At 50.9% G+C, this 19,201-nt stretch overlaps 1 pseudogene; it reads left to right on the top strand.

Moving 5' to 3' along the window:
* The first annotated feature begins 16,469 nt into the window (after nucleotides 1-16,469).
* LOC123077151 (glucan endo-1,3-beta-glucosidase 11-like) lies at nucleotides 16,470-17,584 on the top strand (annotated as a pseudogene).
* Nucleotides 17,585-19,201: the final 1,617 nt, after the last annotated feature.

Here is a 19,201-nt window from a genome sequence, read left to right as displayed (position 1 = left end):
TTTTGTCATTGCCCTAGTTGCAAATCCACCATCGAGTCGCAACTTATGGGGGACTGCATGCCACTTGCAAGTGGAACATCGACTTGCAACTGGTCTGTTTTTTGTTTTGTAGTATTGCAATTGCCCTAGTTGCAAGTTCACCATCGACTCGCAACTGTGGGGCCCCCATGCTACTTGCAAGTAGACCATCGACTTGCAACTAGTCTGTTTTTTGTCTGTAATTTTGTAATTGCCCTAGTTGCAAGTCCACCGTCGAGTCGCAACTATGGGTGCCCGCATGCCACTTGCAAGTAGACCATCGGCTCGCAACTATGGTTGTTTACTCGTTGCCACTTGCAACTCAACCATCGACTTGCAATTGCTCTTTTTTTTGTAGTTTGTAATTGCCTTAGTTGCAGCTCCACCATCGACTCGCAACTGTGGGTGCCCGAATGCCACTTGCAACTTGACCATCGACTTACAACTAGGGATGTTTACTCGATGCGCATTTTGCAACTCGACCATCGACTTGCAACTCGTTTTTTTGTAGTTTGTAATTGCCCCGGTTGCAAGTCCACCATCGACGCACAACCATGGGTGCCCGCATGCCACTTGCAACTCGACCGTTGACTTGCAACTCGGCCCTCGACTTGCATTTGGTGTTGTTTACTCGATGCCACTTGCAACTCGACCATAAACTTGCAATTGGTTTGTTTTTGTCTGTAGCTTTGTGATTGCCCTAGTTGCAAGTCCACCATCGACCCGCAACTGTGGGGCCTGCATGCCACTTGCAACTCAACCCTTAACTTTGCAATTGGGCTTTTTTTGTGTAGTTTGTAATTGCCACAGTCGCAAGGTCACCATCGACCAACAACTGTGCTTTTTTATGTAGTTTTGTAATTGCATGTGACTTTGCAAGTCGACCCCTTGAATTGCAACGGGGGTTGTTTTATTTGACGCAACTCAAGCCGTTCAACTCAACTCGCAATTGTGGTTCTCTTTTGTCCACTTTTAGTTGTGCCAGTTGCAAGTCTATCATCGACTCCACAACTAGTGGGTGTTGTTCTTGTTCATGCCAGTTGCAAATACACTCTCGACTTGCATCTATCATTCTTTTGTGTAGTTTGTAACTATGATTAGTTGCAAGTCCACCATCGACTCACAAGTCAGGCGCCTGTAGTTTGTAATCGCTCCAATTGCAGATCACCCATCGACTTTACAGTTTTTTATTTTTTTTCTAATGGGGTAGTTGGCCCATTTGTAAGTCAAACATCGTCTCATAACTTAGAATCTTTGTTCTTTTGTTTCATCGCTCAAACAACTTATTTTTTTTAACTCAACGTTTTTCTTTTAGGTTTTTGTATAGTCGCCCATGTTGATAGTTCACTCTAGTCTCGAAATTGGAGTGGCCCCTAATTAGAAGTCAGTGTTTGATTAATGAGCAAAGCAAATCCAAGTTATAAGACAAAAAGTGAACACACAACTACTTTTTTTCCTTTCTAGTTTGTTTGTTGTAATCAGTAGGTGCACTAGTTTTTTCAATGTCACCATATTTTTGGTCTTTTACTCATATATTTGAAGTTTTTTTCGTCACCTACTTACTAGTTGAAAACCACAAACAAGTTGTTTTTTTGCTACTAGGGAGGCCTATTGGAACCAGCATTTAACTTTTTGTAGGGGGTTTTCCGCAAGATATCCCAAAGCACCAACGGATCTCCAATAATTATCCACACCGACACAATTATTTTGGCCATTTTTTCCTGTGACACTGTTTGAATCGGTGGCGAGCAGAGGAGGAAGAGACGGGGGCGAGTCGCGACTAGCTCGAAGGCGATGGCGACCGAGCTCGCCGCTGACGAGCCCCCCGCAGTGCACCTCCGCGTGACGGAGGAGGCACTCGCCACAGACACGGCGGACGAGAGCTGCGCGGCCGGCGAGGCTTGCGGCCTGAACACTGTCGACGACCTCCGCACCGCCTACAAGCCACCGTCGTTCGGCTCTGCCAGCGAGCTCTGCGCGGCCGTCAGGATCTGCGGGATCCCCACCGTCCCGGAGTTCTCCGCAACCGAGGCGCGGCAAAAGCCAGTGAGCAGCACACCTCCCTCCCCCTCTGTGAACCCTGCTTCATTTTGTTCGTTCACATCGTGTCTCCGTCCAACTCGAATTCGTCCTGGCGGTGTGGATCCTCTTGTTTTGTAAGCCGGTGGAATAGTTCTGGGGTAGCACACAGGCGAGTGGGAGGTCTGTGTATGTATGTTTGTATGTACCCATGTATGTAATGTACGTATGCTCTGCTCTCTCCAGCACTAGAATGCAATATGAACTGTAGGAAAAATCAATGCTCAACTCCAGGTTCAGTATTTGCATTACTGGAGTGGAAGAGATGCATATAATACTGAAAGCACTAGAATGCAATACTGCACTAGAATGGAATACTGTTCTACTTACATGGAGTGGAAGAGATGGCTGGTTTTGATGCATTCCAAAATTTATTTTATTGACTGAATACATATTTGTCCTGTGATATTTTTAGACTTCAGACATGAAGTTGTGGCACGCCTCCTCTGACATAGTTTGTTATACTTCTTATTAGTATTATTTTGTATTTTCTATTTTTCCCAAATGGAAGGTGTCAAGTTATATGCTTATAGCTTTGCAATTATTTTGGCTATTTAGCAATTTCAGAGTAAAGAGCCCTTTGAGCTAACAGGGGGTTGTTTGCGTCAACTAACAAACGAATGGCAGTAGGCATATATGTTGATTTTTTGGTTTGTTATTTTCTTTGAAGTGAGCAACAAACAAATCATATAGTGTGTTTCCGAAGCTAGCTTTCTAAAGTGATTACTTCAGCCTAGCTTGTGGTTGTTGTTTCTTATCCGAACATTTTTGTGCTAGGGGTGGGGGTGGGGATGGGAGGGGTGTTTAGTCGATGAACAATGATGTTATGCAGGTTGTTGAGTATTTAAATTTTCAGAGCTGACTCTGTAATTTAAGTTACTGTAAATTGATTTTGTAAGTTTTCAGAGTTGACTCTGTAAATCAAGCCAGCAAACTGTTATCTGCCCGTCAAACAAAGCTCAGTCCTTTTTTGTGTCTAACAAACAGACAGGCAAAAAAAAAGGCCCAGGAGGCGGTGTAGTTGGGCTGGGCGGGTTGGCACAAAAAAAAACAAGGCCCAGGAGGTGGGGTAGTTGGACTGGGTGGGCTGTGGTTGGCTGGGTGGATGATACAAAACAATACAGGCCGAAACAAACAAACAAGTCACATGGAAGGGAGGGATCGGGAGCCTGCTGTTTGTCAACCGATGGCAATTTCTGGGGTGACGTCACATTTAGATGTGAGATATTATCTCACATCTAGATGCAACATAGATAGACCCAAAAATAAAACCAGATTTGAACCTGGTCGAATCCAAACCAGATCGCCACATTTTCCTAATACGGGACAAAATCAGCGAACCAGATGTTCGAACGACTTAAAAAGTTTCATCTCTTTTAAGAAGACAAGTAGGATGAAAAATGCCACTAAAACAAAGCAGGATAAAAAATGGATTTCCTTCTCCCCTTATTTTTCTTAAAACTTATTTCCTGGATTTTCTAAAATTGGTCCAAGATCTTTTTGAATTTCATTTGTGATATATACGGAAGTTCATTCATTAAATTTTCTAAAGTTCAACTTTCCATAAATTTCTAAAATTTCGTTTACTTGTTGAGTGCACAAAAAAAGGCGAAAGGAGAAGGAAAAAAACAAGCCAGAAAATGAGAAGGGTAATGCACTGGATAGTGGTCATGTTACAACACAATAACGGATGATTACGAGAAAAAATAATTCACCGAGACACAATAAAAAAAGTTTTTTATGCAGCCCTCATAGGATGAACCTAATTGTTAAGATTTCTTTAAAAACCTAATGGTTAAGATGGATCACTGATTGATTCATCAATTTCTAACCAAGCTCTGCTGGTAAGCTATAAAAAAACAAAGATTCATAATTTTTTAAGAAATAAGTTATTTTTACCTTTTAGATTTAACAATTAATGTGAAAAGAGTCCCATTGAAGGCAATGGGTGGAAAGACTAATAAGGGAACATGCCCGTTTAGATATTCCAAGTATTTTAAACCATCTAGGCCCTAATACTCCCCCACTCCCTTATTTTACTAAATATAAGGTGTATCGACTTTTTAAAAAAGTTAAATATTTCTCTATTTGCCCAGTTTATTAAGAAATATATCAACATCTATAGCACCAATAAAATATATAATCTCATTTAATGATTTATCTGATGATATTAGATTTGATATTGTAGATGTAATCAAGAATTTTCTCAATAAATTTGGTAAAAAATTAGATACGTTAACTTCTAAAAGAAAGAAAAAGGACAATGCACATAGTATTTTAGAATGGATGGAGTACGAGTTTAAGAGATAAGGGCATCTCCAAGGACAAAAATCAAATGACATCCCCATATTTCATGTCCGTAGACATGGCTTGTCGGTGTCAAAACCGGCGGATCTCGGGTAGGGGGTCCCGAACTGTGCGTCTAGGCGGATGGTAACAGGAGACAAGTGACACGATGTTTTACCCAGGTTCGGGCCCTCTTGATGGAGGTAAAACCCTACGTCCTGCTTGATTGATATTGATGATGTGGGTATTACAAGAGTAGATCTACCACGAGATCAAGGAGGCTAAACCCTAGAAGCTAGCCTATGGTATGATTGTTGTTTTGTCCTACGAACTAAAACCATCCGGTTTATATAGACATCGGAGAGGGCTAGGGTTACACAGAGTCGGTTACAATGGTAGGAGATCTACATATCCGTATCACCAAGCTTGCCTTCCACGCCAAGGAAAGTCCCATCCGGACACGGGACGAAGTCTTCAATCTTGTATCTTCATAGTCTTGGAGTCCGGCCGATGATGATAGTTCGGCTATCCGGAAACCCCCTAGTCCAGGACTCCCTCAGTAGCCCCTGAACCAGGCTTCAATGATGACGAGTCCGGCGTGCATATTGTCTTCGGCATTGCAAGACGGGTTCCTCCTCCGAATAATTTATAGAAGATTGTGAACACCAGGATAGTGTCCGACTCTGCAAAGTAAATTCTACACTCCACCGTAGAGAGAATAATATTAACACAAGTTCAATCTGCTGACGTATTTCGTGGCGTGACGTCACACCACGACCAAGCCTTTACTCGAATCGTTTTTATTATACCACCTCAGTGCGTTTAGCGAAGCGGCTTCCTTGGCACGTCTTGTCGAAGCAGAGATCGTGTTCCCCTTATTCCGGGATTCCCATCAATACGGACGTGGGTAACCCAACCGCGCCATTGATTGCGGCGCTTGGGAGAAAAGCGAGTTTTATCAGGCCGGTGGGGACGCATAGTTTCGTCCGCCCATATATAAGGGGTTAAGGATCCACCTTTTTACCTACGCCTTCTTCCTCCTTTGCTTATCCATCTCCGCGCACTCGAGCTCCAGCGCCCAAGTCCGCACATCTCACCTCAACCTTCTCCAACTATGTCCGGAGCGGGAGGCAAGTGGATGGCCTCCTCTGTTACGGAGGGGCACATCAAGAAGCTGCACAGCGTCGGATATCTATCCAGCGACATCGCGCACCGGCTCCCCGACGAGGGGCAGCCCATCCCCACCCCCAGGCCCTATGAGAGGGTGGTATTCCTTCCCCATTTCCTCCGCGGATTGGGCTTCCCACTTCACCCCTTTGTCCGGGGGCTCATGTTCTACTACGACTTGGATTTCCATGATCTGGCCCCGAATTTCATCCTCAACATCTCGGCGTTTATCGTCGTGTGCGAGGCTTTCCTCTGCATCCAGCGCCACTTCGGCTTGTGGCTCAAGACCTTCAATGTCAAGCCGAAGGTTGTGAAGGGCAGTCAAGCGGAGTGCGGAGGCGCCATGGTGGGCAAGATACCCAACGTTACTTGGCTCAAGGGCGCCTTCGTGGAAACCATCAAGGGGTGGCAATCGGGGTGGTTCTACATCACCGAGCCGCATGACCCTAAATGGGCAGCGGCCCCCGAATTCAGATCTGGCATCCCCACACGGCTCACCTCCTGGAAAGAGAGTGGCCTGACTTGGGGCGATTCGGAGGAGCTGACCGGACTCCAAGCCTGGATCCAAAAGCTAGTGAACAAGAAGCTCAAGCTTGTCAACGTGGTCCAGGTCATGCTCATCCGCCGGATTCTCCCGTGCCAACAACGGGCCTTCAAATTGTGGGAGTTCGATCTGGCTCAGCAACGAACCTTGAGCGGGCTCTTCGACACTAGGTACGAAGATGCTTGGAAGGTGCTATTTAAGGGCGTCGAGGCTCCCACATCCGCTACCGAAGATCGCGGATTCAGCTCGCAGCGCCAGGCTAGCGAGGTAAACGATTCTACCCTTTACGGGACGCTTGTTTTTCATAGTTTGACTCTATGTGGGATCTAAACTCCCTCTCCTTTGACATGACTGGCTGAAGAAGGCCGAGCAGACTAACTGCCCGGCCCCTTTGCCAGAAGACCCAGCGGACGCCCGTTTAGCGGGGATGCTGGTTCCGGCACCCCACGTGGTGCCGGAGAAGAAGGCCAAGGAGGCCACGGGCACTCGAAAGAGTTCCCGTTTTCAGGTGTCCAATGACTCCAAGGCGGACTCCTCCCACGAGGACGAGGAGGAGAAGAAAAAGGCCTCTCCCCCAGCGGGGGAAGGGAAGAAAAGGAAGGCTTCCCCAACGAGGGAGGCCGAAGGGTCCAAGAAGGGAAGGACTCTTCCCCCGGACTGTTCCGCCCACGCCGGTGACGACGACGAGGATTGGCCTCCAAGGGCCAAGCCCCTGGCGAGATCGTAAGTATCCGGACTCCCGAATGACTTCATGATTTTTCTTTCTGCCACATGGTGTCTTTCTAACGCTGCAAACAACCCTGCAGTTCGCCCAAGGACGATCTTCCCGCTTCGTCGAGCGGGTCCTTGGGCACGTCGGATGTGAACAGTACTTCACTTCCAACCGCCTCCTCCCCCCGTGACGCTGACGACGCCGAGATGGGATCCCAGAGAAGGACCCACCCGGAGGTGCCACAGGGCGACCTCCCGGACTTCGTACCGGACTCCGCACCGGAACCTGCAGTGGTTCCGGAGTCCGGCGGGCGGCCCCTTCGTAAGAAGGGCAAGACCGTGACGCCGGCGGCCTCCGTCCAACCGGAGGCACCGGATAACTTGCTGGAGGCGCTCAACGGCGCTTCCATCAAGGAGGAACACCGCACTGTCATGAGTGCGGTGATTCAGAATGTTCAGCTCGCCAAAAGCGGGCTGACCGAAGCCTGCAGTAGCCTTCTATCAGGCTTTGAGGTAAGAATATTAATATATGTAAAATAGTACCGCATAGACAGTAGCCCCTGATGCTCGGTTCGGTGTTCGGAAAGAAAAGCCAGACTGAGGATCTATAAAGATATACGCAGGAGTCTTAATAAATATGTCAATATGGGATTGCAGGCTGCGCTGCTGACCTCTGCCGCAATGACTGCGGAGGTCGATGCTTTGAAGCAAAGCCTCGAGCGGTCCAAGAATGAGCTCGGCCGTGCCAAGAAGCAGCTCGAGGACAAGGAAGGTGAGTAACACCTTATTAAAGTTGTACCTTACAGAAAAAGATTTGGTTGCAAGAGAAATGACAAGGATAATGTGGGTACTTCAGGGGCCACGAACAAGGTGGCGACCCTGAAGGAGGCGGTGTCTGCGGCCGAACGTAATGCGGCCGTGGAGCACGCTGGGCGAGAGAAGCAGGAGGCGCGGGTGGCGGAGGTACAGCAAGAGCTCCAGGCTCTCGTAAAAAAGCATGAGAGTTTGGAGCGCGACTCGAAGACTCGAGAGTCCGAGCTTGCCTCGGCTCTTGAGAGCGCCAAAGCCGCTAAGGCCGAAGCCCATAAGGCCCTTCAGGAAATCGAGGCATTGAAGAAACTAGCGGCGGGTAAGGCATTTTTCATGCAAAGCAAGCATGTGAATGTGAATTACCTGTTACTTACCCGAATTCGGAGCTCTCCAAGAGCGTTCGCAGATCTGCCCCGCAGCGTGTCCGATGCTTCCGCTTTCTACAGGGCCGAGGAGGGGAGCTCGACGGAGAAGGTCTTCTGGTCTCAGTATGCTGAGGCCGGACATCCGGTGCTCCTTAGCGACCAGCTGAAGCAGCTGGTCGAGCTCCACTAGGTGGCCAAACAGGCCATGAAGGGCTTCATAGTTCGGCTGTGGCCCAATGAGGCCATGCCTGGGAGCTACTTCGGCCTGGTGCGGCGGCTGGTGGATGCTTGTCCATGGGTTGAGGCCATCAAGCGATCCGCCTGTATTGAAGGTGCCCGTCGGACCCTTGCCCGTGCTAAGGTGCACTGGGGCAAGATGGATGCTGAGAAGCTTGTGACGGACGCGCCACCGCCGGGCAAGGAGTATCGCACGCCCGAGATGTATTACAAGAGTGTCCTGAAGGGTGCCCGCACTATTGCGGGTGAGTGCTCCAATAATGTAATATTTGAGTAGACTCGCATTTTGTTATCCTGTGCGCTGAAAACTTTGTTCATATGCGCTAAGCAACGCTTGTTGATTTAAAATATTACCTTCTGTGCGGCTGTTTATCAAATCTGAGAGATGGCAAGTCGTCGGCTTCAGCCCCCATGCCACGAGTGCTGGGGTGTTCGGGATAAATTTGAGCACTCTTGTTCCCATATTTGGGTCCATCTAGGGAGGCGCTCAACACAACGAACTAGGCAACCAGACTTAAAATGCTTGAACACTCTCACTTAGCCATAGAATTCTATAATTTTAAATTTCGGCGAAGCCCCTAGTGTTCGGAAGGCCGAATTCGGGGCGCTATCCACGCCTGGGCCGGACAAGGCCGGTTCCTCGCTCTAAGCGGCATAAGTCTTTAGGGACTCGAAAAAACCTCTCGAACAGCGACCGGCTCTCGCCTCATCATGATGGTCAGTTTTAGCTTTCTCCACTGAGGCGCTCGCCCAGCTCAACTGGGGCGCAATCGCAGTGGTTCTCCCAGTGCTACCTTAGCCGATAGAACGAAACGTAAGGTACCAAAACATGGGAGTCGGGCAAACCCAACTATTGACCCAAGACATGATTCGGAGCCGATGCATATAATGCTATAAGTTTGGGGTGCCGCACTTGTGAAAGTGTTCGGATTTATCACACCATAATGTGGGGAACTTAAGCCCCTAGTGTATTTAGCCGTACCAAAGTGTACAGATGCGACATGTCATAAATGAATATATGTATAAGAAAGGAATGCAATTATAAGAAAAAAGGTGCTGCATTGTTTATTCAAGAAATACTGCCATGAATGCAGAACGATACAAATAGTGTGGTAAGCAAGGGATGGGACTATTAAACATGTCCCCCTCCAGGGGTAGGCTGCGGAATGGTGTATAAAATAGATTTAGTGCTCGTAATGGAGACCACCTAGATATTCGTCGTAGCCTTTCTCCTTCCCTGGCTGTTGCATCGTAAGTTCGGCCGGTCTACTGCCGGACAGGGCCTCTGGTGAACGGAGTCCTGTGAGTAAGAAAGAAAAAGAAAAAAAAGGAATGACACACTTGGGAGCCCCTGATGTGGTTAAGCCGCATTTTGGGCCTGTCGTGGTCGTGCCCCTTCCCCTATGCCCATGGTATCTTCAGAGCGTAATGATGTACGCGAAGGACCAGTCTTGCGATCTTGCGAGGGCTGGGGTTGGGGCCGCATTGCTACGCGTGCTCGGAACATGCCAGGTGGTCTTGTTGTAGGTTACTCCGGGCGCGTTTAGCCGTGTCCGGTCGCTTAACGGCCGGACTCGAGAATTGCCTTAAGAGGCTGCATTGTACTTCTGCCGCGAGAGCCGCTGTGTGTTCCTCCGTTCGGAGGGAGCGTTCAGTGTTTCCGTTGACCGTGATGACTCCTCGAGGGCCTGGCATCTTGAGCTTGAGGTATGCGTAGTGCGGCACCGCGTTGAACTTTGCAAACACGGTCCGTCCGAGCAGAGCATGATAGCCGCTGTGGAGCGGAACTATGTCGAAGATTAACTCCTCGCTTCGGAAGTTATCCGGGGATCCGAAGACCACTTCCAGTGTAACTGAGCCCGTACAATTGGCCTCTACACCTGGTATGACGCCTTTGAAGGTCGTCTTTGTGGGTTTAATCCTTGAGGGGTCTATGCCCATCTTGCGCACTGTGTCCTGATAAAGCAGGTTCAGACTGCTGCCGCCGTTCATCAGGACTCTGGTGAGGTGAAATCCATCGACTATTGGGTCTAAAACCAATGCGGCGAATCCGCCGTGGCGGATGCTGGTGGGGTAGTCCCTTCGATCAAAAGTGATCGGGCAGGAGGACCATGGGTTGAACTTCGGGGCGACTGGCTCCATCGCGTATACGTCCCTGAGTGCACGCTTCCGCTCCCTCTTGGGTATGTGGGTTGCGTATATCATATTCACCTTCCGCACTTGTGGGGGGAAACCCTTCTGTCCTCTATTGTTCGGCGGTCGGGTCTCTTCTTCGTCATCGCTATGCAGCCCCTTGCCATTATTTTCGGCAATTAGCTTGCCTGCCTGCTTGAATACCCAACAGTCCCTGTTGGTGTGGTTGGCTGGCTTTTCAGGGGTGTCGTGTATCTGCCACGAGCAATCGAGTATTCGGTCCAAATTGGACGGACCCGTAGTAGTTCTTTTGAATGGCTTTTTCCGCTGACCGGGTTTGGAGCCTCTGAATCCGGCATTGACTGCCGTATCCTCATTATTGTCGCCGTTAATGCGGCGTTTGTTCTTGTTGCGACGCGACCTGCCATTGCGGTCCTTTGTATCCGGACTGCCAGAATTTTTGCTGAGGTTGTTGCTGCGGGCTAGCCAGCTGTCCTCTCCCGCGCAGAAGCGGATCATGAGTGATGTGAGGGCTGGCATGGATTTCGGCTTTTCCTGTCCCAGGTTCCGAGCAAACCACTCGTCGCGGATGTTATGTTTGAAGGCCGCGAGGGCCTCCGCATCCGGATAGTCGACGATTTGATTTTTCTTAGTTAAGAACCGTGTCCAGAATTGTTTGGCCGATTCATCTGGCTGCTGAATTATGTGGCTTAGGTCGTCAGCGTCTGGTGGTCGCACATACGTGCCCTGGAAGTTATCAAGGAATGCGTCTTCCAGGTCCTCCCAACACCCAACTGATTCTACTGGCAAGCTGTTAAGCCAATGCCGAGCTGGTCCTTTAAGCTTGAGTGGGAGGTATTTGATGGCGTGAAGATCGTCACCATGGGCCAGGTGGATATGAAGGAGATAGTCTTCGATCCAAACCGCGGGGTCTGTTGTGCCATCATAGGATTCAATATTCACGGGTTTAAACCCTTCGGGGATTTGATGATCCATTACTTCATCTGTGAAGCATAGTGGGTGTGTGGCGCCTCTGTATTGGGCTATATCGCGACGGAGCTCCAACGAGCTTTGTCTACTGTGTTCGGCCCGACCGGACTTACTGTGTCCGGCGCGACGGTTGTCGTCACATATCATGGGGCGCCCACGTGATCCGTAGATCGATCTTGATTATCTTGCCTTATCCTCCAATATATCTCGCAAGTCCGGAGCGTTCCCCTGTGGCCTTGTGCTTTTCGAGCGATGCCGGGGTACGGTTCTAGTGGAGGGCCTAGAGGCCTCTCTGTCGCGGCCACGAGGTGGCCGGTCAGCCGCATCGTGCTCTGGTGATGCAGGTTTATATGCCTCCTCCTTTAATCGGGGGAGCAACTTGCGTTTGGGGTAGCTTTTGGAGGGGCGTTCGAGCTCATGCTCTTCAGCCGCAAGGACTTCAGTCCATCTGTCGGCTAGCAGATCCTGATCAGCTCTAAGCCGTTGCTGCTTTTTCTTGAGGCTATTTGCCGTGGCCATAAGCCTGCATTTAAAACGCTCTTGTTCGACCGGATCCTCAGGCACGACAAATTCGTCGTCGTCGAGGCTTGCCTCGTCTCCGGAGGGAGGCATGTAATTATCATCCTCTACCTCTTCGTCTGCCGCTCTCTCATGAGGGCTAGCATCTCCGTCCTCCTACGCTGAATCTTGCTGGAGGGGGTTGTCTTCGGCACTGTCTGGGGTATTATTATCTCCGGTGCCGGAATCGTCATTCTTGCTGTGGCGGGATTTAGAGCGGCTCCGCTGACGCCGGCGCTTGGTCTGTTTCTTGGAGGGGTCTTCCTCCGCTGTTCCTTCGCCATTCCCATCCTTTGGGATATCTACCATGTATATGTCGTATGACAAGGTGGCTTTCCAGTGCCCAGTAGGCGCTGGTTCTTGGTCGTCTCCGGCATCGTCATCCATACCGTCGACGTCTTCGGAGTCGAAGTCTAGCATGTCGGTTAAATCGTCGATAGTGGCTACTAAGTGGGTGGTGGGTGGGTCTTGAATTTCTTCGTCGTCTGCATCCCAACAGTTCTGACCGCAGTCCGGCCAGGGCTCTCCTGATAACGAGAGATACTTCAGCGAACTCAGGATGTCGCCGAAAGATGAGTGTTGAAAGATGTCCGCAGCGGTGAACTCCATGATCGGCGCCCAATCGGATTCGATTAGAGGGGGCGCGGGAGGTTCGGAGTCCGGCAAGGAGTCCGGCACCTTGGAGTCACGAGCTTTAGAAGGGACAAAGTCAGTATTCGGCTCTATCGCCGTAGAGGTTGTAGCCCCCGAGGCGGTGTCTAACCACCCGTCCTCGATCTGCACAGCCGGCTCCGAATCGAGGGTCGGAGCGGACTCGTGTGCGGCCTCCAGGGCACTGTCCGGCAACAGAGCTAAATCATGCCCATCGTGACAGTGCGACGCGCTCGGCTGTGGCTCGAATCCATTGAAGTTCAAGTCTCCGCGGATGTCAGCCGTGAAGTTCAGACTTCTAAATCTGACCTGACGGCCAGGGGCGTAGCTTTCGGTCTGCTTCAGATGGCCAAACGAATTGGCCCGCAGTGCAAAGCCGCCGAATACGAAGATCTATCCGGGGAGAAAAGTCTCACCCTGGACCGCGTCGTTGTTGATGATCGAAGGAGCCATCGAGCCTATCGGTGACGACACAGAGGAACTCTCAATGAAAGCACCAATGTCGGTGTCAAAACCGGCGGATCTCGGGTAGGGGGTCCCGAACTGTGCGTCTAGGCGGATGGTAATAGGAGACAAGGGACACGATGTTTTACCCAGGTTCGGGCCCTCTTGATGGAGGTAAAACCCTACGTCCTGCTTGATTGATATTGATGATGTGGATATTACAAGAGTAGATCTACCACAAGATCAAGGAGGCTAAACCCTAGAAGCTAGCCTATGGTTTGATTGTTGTTCTGTCCTACGGACTAAAACCATCCGGTTTATATAGACACCGGTGAGGGCTAGGGTTACACAGAGTCGGTTACAATGGTAGGAGATATACATATCCGTATCGCCAAGCTTGCCTTCCACGCCAAGGAAAGTCCCATCCGGACACGGGACGAAGTCTTCAATCTTGTATCTTCATAGTCTTGGAGTCCGGCCGATGATGATAGTTCGGCTATCCGGACACCCCCTAGTCCAGGACTCCCTCATGGCTCATTTGTCCGTGAAAAACCAACGCCCCATGGCATCCCCCATTCAGCCTCCCCCATTTGCCTGGTCTGCATTCTTGCCCTTTTTTCAACCAAACTTGAACACTTGAAAGACATAGTTTAAATGTGCAAGTACATAGTACAAATTTAGAAATGACTAGGTGAATGCTCGTGAGTTGCACGGGCACACATATTCTAGTTGCTTGTTAGAGCAACTCTAGCAGACCCCGCATCCGCTCCCGACCCGCAAAATAACCGCCAAAATACGGGTACGAGCTGGAAAGTCTGCCCGACCAGACCCCGCATCCCGCTCCGGCCCGCAAAATTTTTTAGGGGGCGCGGCAAATTTTCGGCCCCTACCCGGGAAAACGCGGGTTTCCCCCTCGCGGCTGCGGTGCCCTGCATCACAGAGAAGCAGTTGGCGGGAGGGACATTTTAGCCCGCGCTCTTTTCTCCCTTCTTTCCGCCGCCGCCCGCCCTTGCTTCCGCCCGCCCGCTGCTGGTGATTCCGCCCATATCTGCGGGCGGAATCGCTCCGCGAGGCCGCCCCACACCCTCCCGCGCTGAGCCGCTGCACCGCCCCTCCGGATCCGACGAGAAAAGCCACCCCCAGTCGCCGCCGCCACTGGGATCGACCACCGCCGAGCGCACCACCCTCGTCGCCGCCCCCGGATCACTCGCCACCGGTTAGTCCCTTTTTTTGTGATTTTCGCGATCTGTGTAGTAGATTGACGCGCCGGCGGGCGTGCGTGTAGATGGAGTTGACCCCGTGCGAGAAGTTCTTGCTATCCGATTCGTCCGATACGAACGACTCGGATGTGGAGACCATGCTTGCGACCTTTCGGCTGCAAACCTTGAAGAACATCATGACTTGCTGTGTTATCCTACATAATATGCTTCTTGAAGATGAGAGAGGAATGGACTTAGAATTATTTTATGATAATGTGGGTAGCCGTGTCAAACCAGCTAGAGACCCAAACCGCATTAGAGCTTTTCTTCAGACATATAAGGAGATTGAAAATGCGGACACACACTTTCAACTTCAGGAAGATCTCATTGAGCACCATTGACAAAGGGCTGGGCAGCAATTATTTTTTGTATTCATTTGTATTTGTATTCATGACAAGTTTTGTTATGCATTATTTTAAGATTGCTACAGTGATTTGAATAATTATTTGTAATGCAGATGATTATTGTTTCATGTTTGATTTGAATAATTCAGTTTGTTTTCGATTGTTGAATTAGGTTGGATTTGAGAATTGCGGGCTGATGATTTGCGGGGATGCAACGGCGCAAAAAGCAGAACCCGCATAGCCGACCCGTAAAAAAGCATATTCCGCGAATATACTTTTTTACGGGTCCGTCTGGGGGGTCTGCATCTGTGCTAGCCCTCACCGGCCCGCAAAAGCGGTTTTGTGTGAACTGCAAACGTGTTTTGCGGGCCGGCGTTTTGCGGGGTCTGCTAGAGTTGCTCTTACTATTCATGTCGAACATACACCTTCTACCGCCAAATTAGTTTTCTTCTTATTCTTGTTATTCCTCCCATTGTCTCCGCCTACAAATCCATGCTTGCCACCTCCATCGATACGGCTTGTTCTTTGAGTCACAAATACCATTCTTCAAAATAAATCAGAAGGCTCATTATACCCAGCATGTAAGGAAAAAGGGATATTTGGGTTTGTCTAAATATCACATGTATATTACAAAAAAGTTCATCAACTAAGCATCTGAGATTACATGTCTATCTAGTTCCTGTAGAGAGAACACAAACTATCATGTTAGCTTCATCCAGGATATTAACTTTATTCATTCCCTACAAATATATTATTACACACCATGATTTAATTTGAAGAAAAAAAATATAATTTTGAACAGACATTAAACGTGTGTTTTTACTCGCTTTTCAATATAGGGGGTAAAGAATAACACAATTAGTCCATGGTGACGATGCAGTAAAAAGTATTTTTGCTCTATTACATGACATGCAACCATCAGAAATAAACTACGGATTGACATCACCTCCGTTGCCTTTGAGCCACCGGAAAAAGGCCCCAAAAACCTGTGGACCTAAGGAGTCAATCTCAGGCTAGCTAATCCACCGATCATCTGCTTATGATATTACTTGAACAGTAAGCAATTGTATACAGAAACGAGAAATGTAACCCAATGGAGGAGCTACAAACAAAAGGCTGGGCGGGCAAAGAGACTTTTCTTGTTACCCTCTGGTTCGGAGATGGTCTTCGCCCAATGAGAATAGATACTATCGGCAAGTATTACCCCATGATGTAGTTTGTCCAGTGATGATATAGTTGCACTCCTACCATAACAAAGTTTTGTAAATAATGAAGACCGTTGAAGCACGTTAATATTGTTGTGAGACCTAATATGTCAAAGAAAGAGTGTCAAATCCACATGTCTTGTGATGCCACTGCTTCTAGCATGATTGTGGGCCCTCCGGTATGATCTTGGTATTGCCCTTGCAAACCTACCAACAGTTCTACAATTCTTAGTGCATGCAATCGAGCATACTGAGAAATGGTCTTACTTCTTCAAGTGCCAAAAAGTTTGGTTGTGTCCACGACATTTGGCTTCCTCAAGTACTCTTTGCCAAACACGGGGATTATTGGAGTGATAAATTTGAAAATTTTATGAGGTCACTGGCGTAGATGCCACAACGTAGATGGTCGATGATGCGTGTGATGGATGTAAGGCCAGAGGAAGAAAAATAATGGGTTGGGTTTGCTACGATCGAACGGCCACCAGCGCTAGATCGGACTGCTGACTAGGCAGCCGATTTCTATAGGAAATCATCCGACTTATTCCCATCAGCCGCCTTTGTACAACGGTATGATAGAGCACTCGCCCAGGTGAGCCCGCTCCAAGCCACTCCAAGCCAAACCCCTCCATCTCACATTCTCACTCCCTCGGGCTCTACTGTATCATTTTTCCACCTCGCGCACGCAGCACACGCTGCCGTGACAAGACAATGCCGCTCCTTCTTCTCCTGCTCGTGCTCCTTTTGTCGGCCGCGCCCGAGGCGACGTCGTCGGCGCTGCTGGGCATCAACTACGGACGGGTGGGGAAGAACCTCCCGCCGACGACCTCGGCCCTGCAGCTCCTCGCCGGCCTGGGCGTCATCCAGCCGGCGCTCCCGGCCACCAAGATCGCCGTCCTCACCGTCGGCAACGAGGTGCTCACGGGCGCCAACAGCTCCGCGCTCACGCCCTCGCTGCTCCCGGCCATGCAGTGCATCCACGACGCGCTCGCGCAGCTCGGCCTCGACAAGCAGGTCGCGGTCACCACCGCACACAACCTCGGTGTGCTCGCCACCTCCTACCCGCCCTCGTCGGCCTACTTCCGCAAGGACCTCCTCCCGGTGCTCTGCCCGATCCTCGACTTCCACGCCCGCACCAGCTCGCCGTTCCTCGTCAACGCCTACCCCTACTTCGCTTACGCCGAGGACCCCGCCGGCGTGGAGCTTGAGTACGCCCTGCTCGAGCCCGGCCACGGCCGCGTCCCGGACGGCCGGACCCGTCCTCCGGGCTGCGCTACCCCAACATGCTGGTGTCCCAGGTGGACGCCGTGTACCACGCGATCGCAGCGGCCAACCGCGGGGTGGCGCGCGCGGTGGAGGTGCGCGTGTCGAAGACCGGGTGGCCATCGGCCGGCGACGGCAACGAGACCGGCGCGACGCCGCGGAACGCCGCAAGGTACAACGGCAACGTTATGCGGCTGGTGGGCGAGGGCAAGGGCACGCCGCTGCGGCCGGACGGAGCGTTGCGCGTCTACATGTTCGCCCTCTTCAACGAGAACATGAAGCCCGGCCCCTCGTCGGAACGCAACTACGGCCTTTTCAAGCCCGACGGCACGCCGGTGTACGAGCTCTCCTACCGCGGTACCGCCTGCCCTAGGACAACGCCACCACCACGTCTGGCGCCGGCGGCACCGGAAGCATTACCGGCGGCGGCAGCAGGCCGCAGAACAACGGCTACTACAGTATCTCGGCATCATCCGCAAAGGCAAACGTGGTGAGAGCTCCGCTTTTTGCTCTTGTTAATTAGCAGTAGTATAAGCTGTGTCCGTGCTTTGCATTGATTCCTTTCTGAACTGAAAAGGCTCCATTTTGGACTAGTTTGCAAAGCTTTCGTGGTAAAAGTGTAGGCAAGTTGAAAAGGTTGCGGCATGCATGCTTGCTGAAGCCTTTTGAAAACCCCAAGGTAATAATTCCATGGCATAGAGGAGCATGCCATTGCTTGATCCAAAACTCTGTTTCTATAATGTAAGACATCATAAGAGCATCCCCAACAAGCGCGCAACGCCGCGGCGCGTTAAAAAGATGTTTACAGCGCCTTGGTAGCCAGATTTTACGTGCCGCGGAGCGCTGGCTCCAGCGACCGTTGCAAAAAATCGCGCGCGCCCCGCTGCAACAGACGCGCTATATTTCTTCTTCTTCTACTCCGACTCGATACACATTCCGCTCCGACTTGTGATACTATAGGCATAGATAGATAAACGATAGATAGATAAAACGATACATAGATAGTTCATAGCCTCCTCCTACTATTGATATAAAACGATAGATAAAAAACTACTCCTCGTCCTCCTCCTCCTCCTCCTCCGAGTCTGACTCTTCTTCGGTGATATCCTCCTCCGACGTCTGAATGAAGGCGTCAAGGTACCAATCGCCGTTGGAGTCCCAGGACGACGCTGCTCCTAGGTCAATGTTGAATTGAGCATCTGTGATATGGAGATGGCGTATCGTCGTTGCTTGCAGGAACTCAAACCTCGTTGTTCAGGTTGACCGTGCCTACAGCAAGGTCAATAACCATCGGAGATTGGTTTAGCGATTGTCGAGCCGTATCGTTGGGTACGGTATAGCCGGATCGTCAAGTCAAAATCTACCAAATCGAAAGTTATCCCCACTCTCATCGAAAGATCGGGCCGCCGTCACATCAGTCCGCCTTCCGCGTACGCCTGTCATTGCGATAGGCGGCTCGCTCCGCCCTCCTCTCCTCCCTCTCCGCCCTCCTTTGCGCAAAGAACTGGTGCTCGTTGATAACGTCCTGTGGGAAGCGTTGGCGCCACTACTCCATGGCTTCCTCATCCATCTCGGCGACACTGAGACGGCGCTGGCGCCTCCGGTTGTCGCGACGATCCTCGTCAATGATAAGTCACAGGGGAGGCACCAGCTCCCGTGTCGGCACCTCCGGGAAGTTCATGTCCCTACGAGGCTGCCGGAGGCGCCACGCCGCCGCGTCGTACGCGCGGGCGACCTCGTGGGCGGTGTCGAAGGTGCCGAGGCCGAGGCGCATGTTGCCGGACCGGATATCGACGGAGAAGGCGCCGGAGGGGCGCACGTGGACGCCGCGGTAGCCCGAAACTCCCCGGCGGCGCGGCGGTGGCGCGTCGGCGGCGAGGCGAGAAAGCGGCAAAGGGAGCGGGAAGAGAGCGGCAGAGGGGCGCGTGGCGAGGTGGAGAGCGGTGGGAGGGCGCGTGGCAGGCGATGCATTTATAAAGCGCGTCGGACGCCGCGCGCCAAAACTAGCGCGCGCTCGGCCGTTTTTTCACGCAGGCGCACGATCTTTACTCGCACGCCTGAGTTTCCTGCCACCGCTGTAGCGCGAACCCGCCCCACGCGCACTAAAACCGCCTTTTACCGCGCGCACATTTTCTGCAGC

This window comes from Triticum aestivum, chromosome 1B (genome assembly GCF_018294505.1).
Source record: "Triticum aestivum cultivar Chinese Spring chromosome 1B, IWGSC CS RefSeq v2.1, whole genome shotgun sequence".
Lineage (NCBI taxonomy): Eukaryota > Viridiplantae > Streptophyta > Magnoliopsida > Poales > Poaceae > Triticum > Triticum aestivum.
This window is presented reverse-complemented; position numbering and strand designations above follow the sequence as displayed.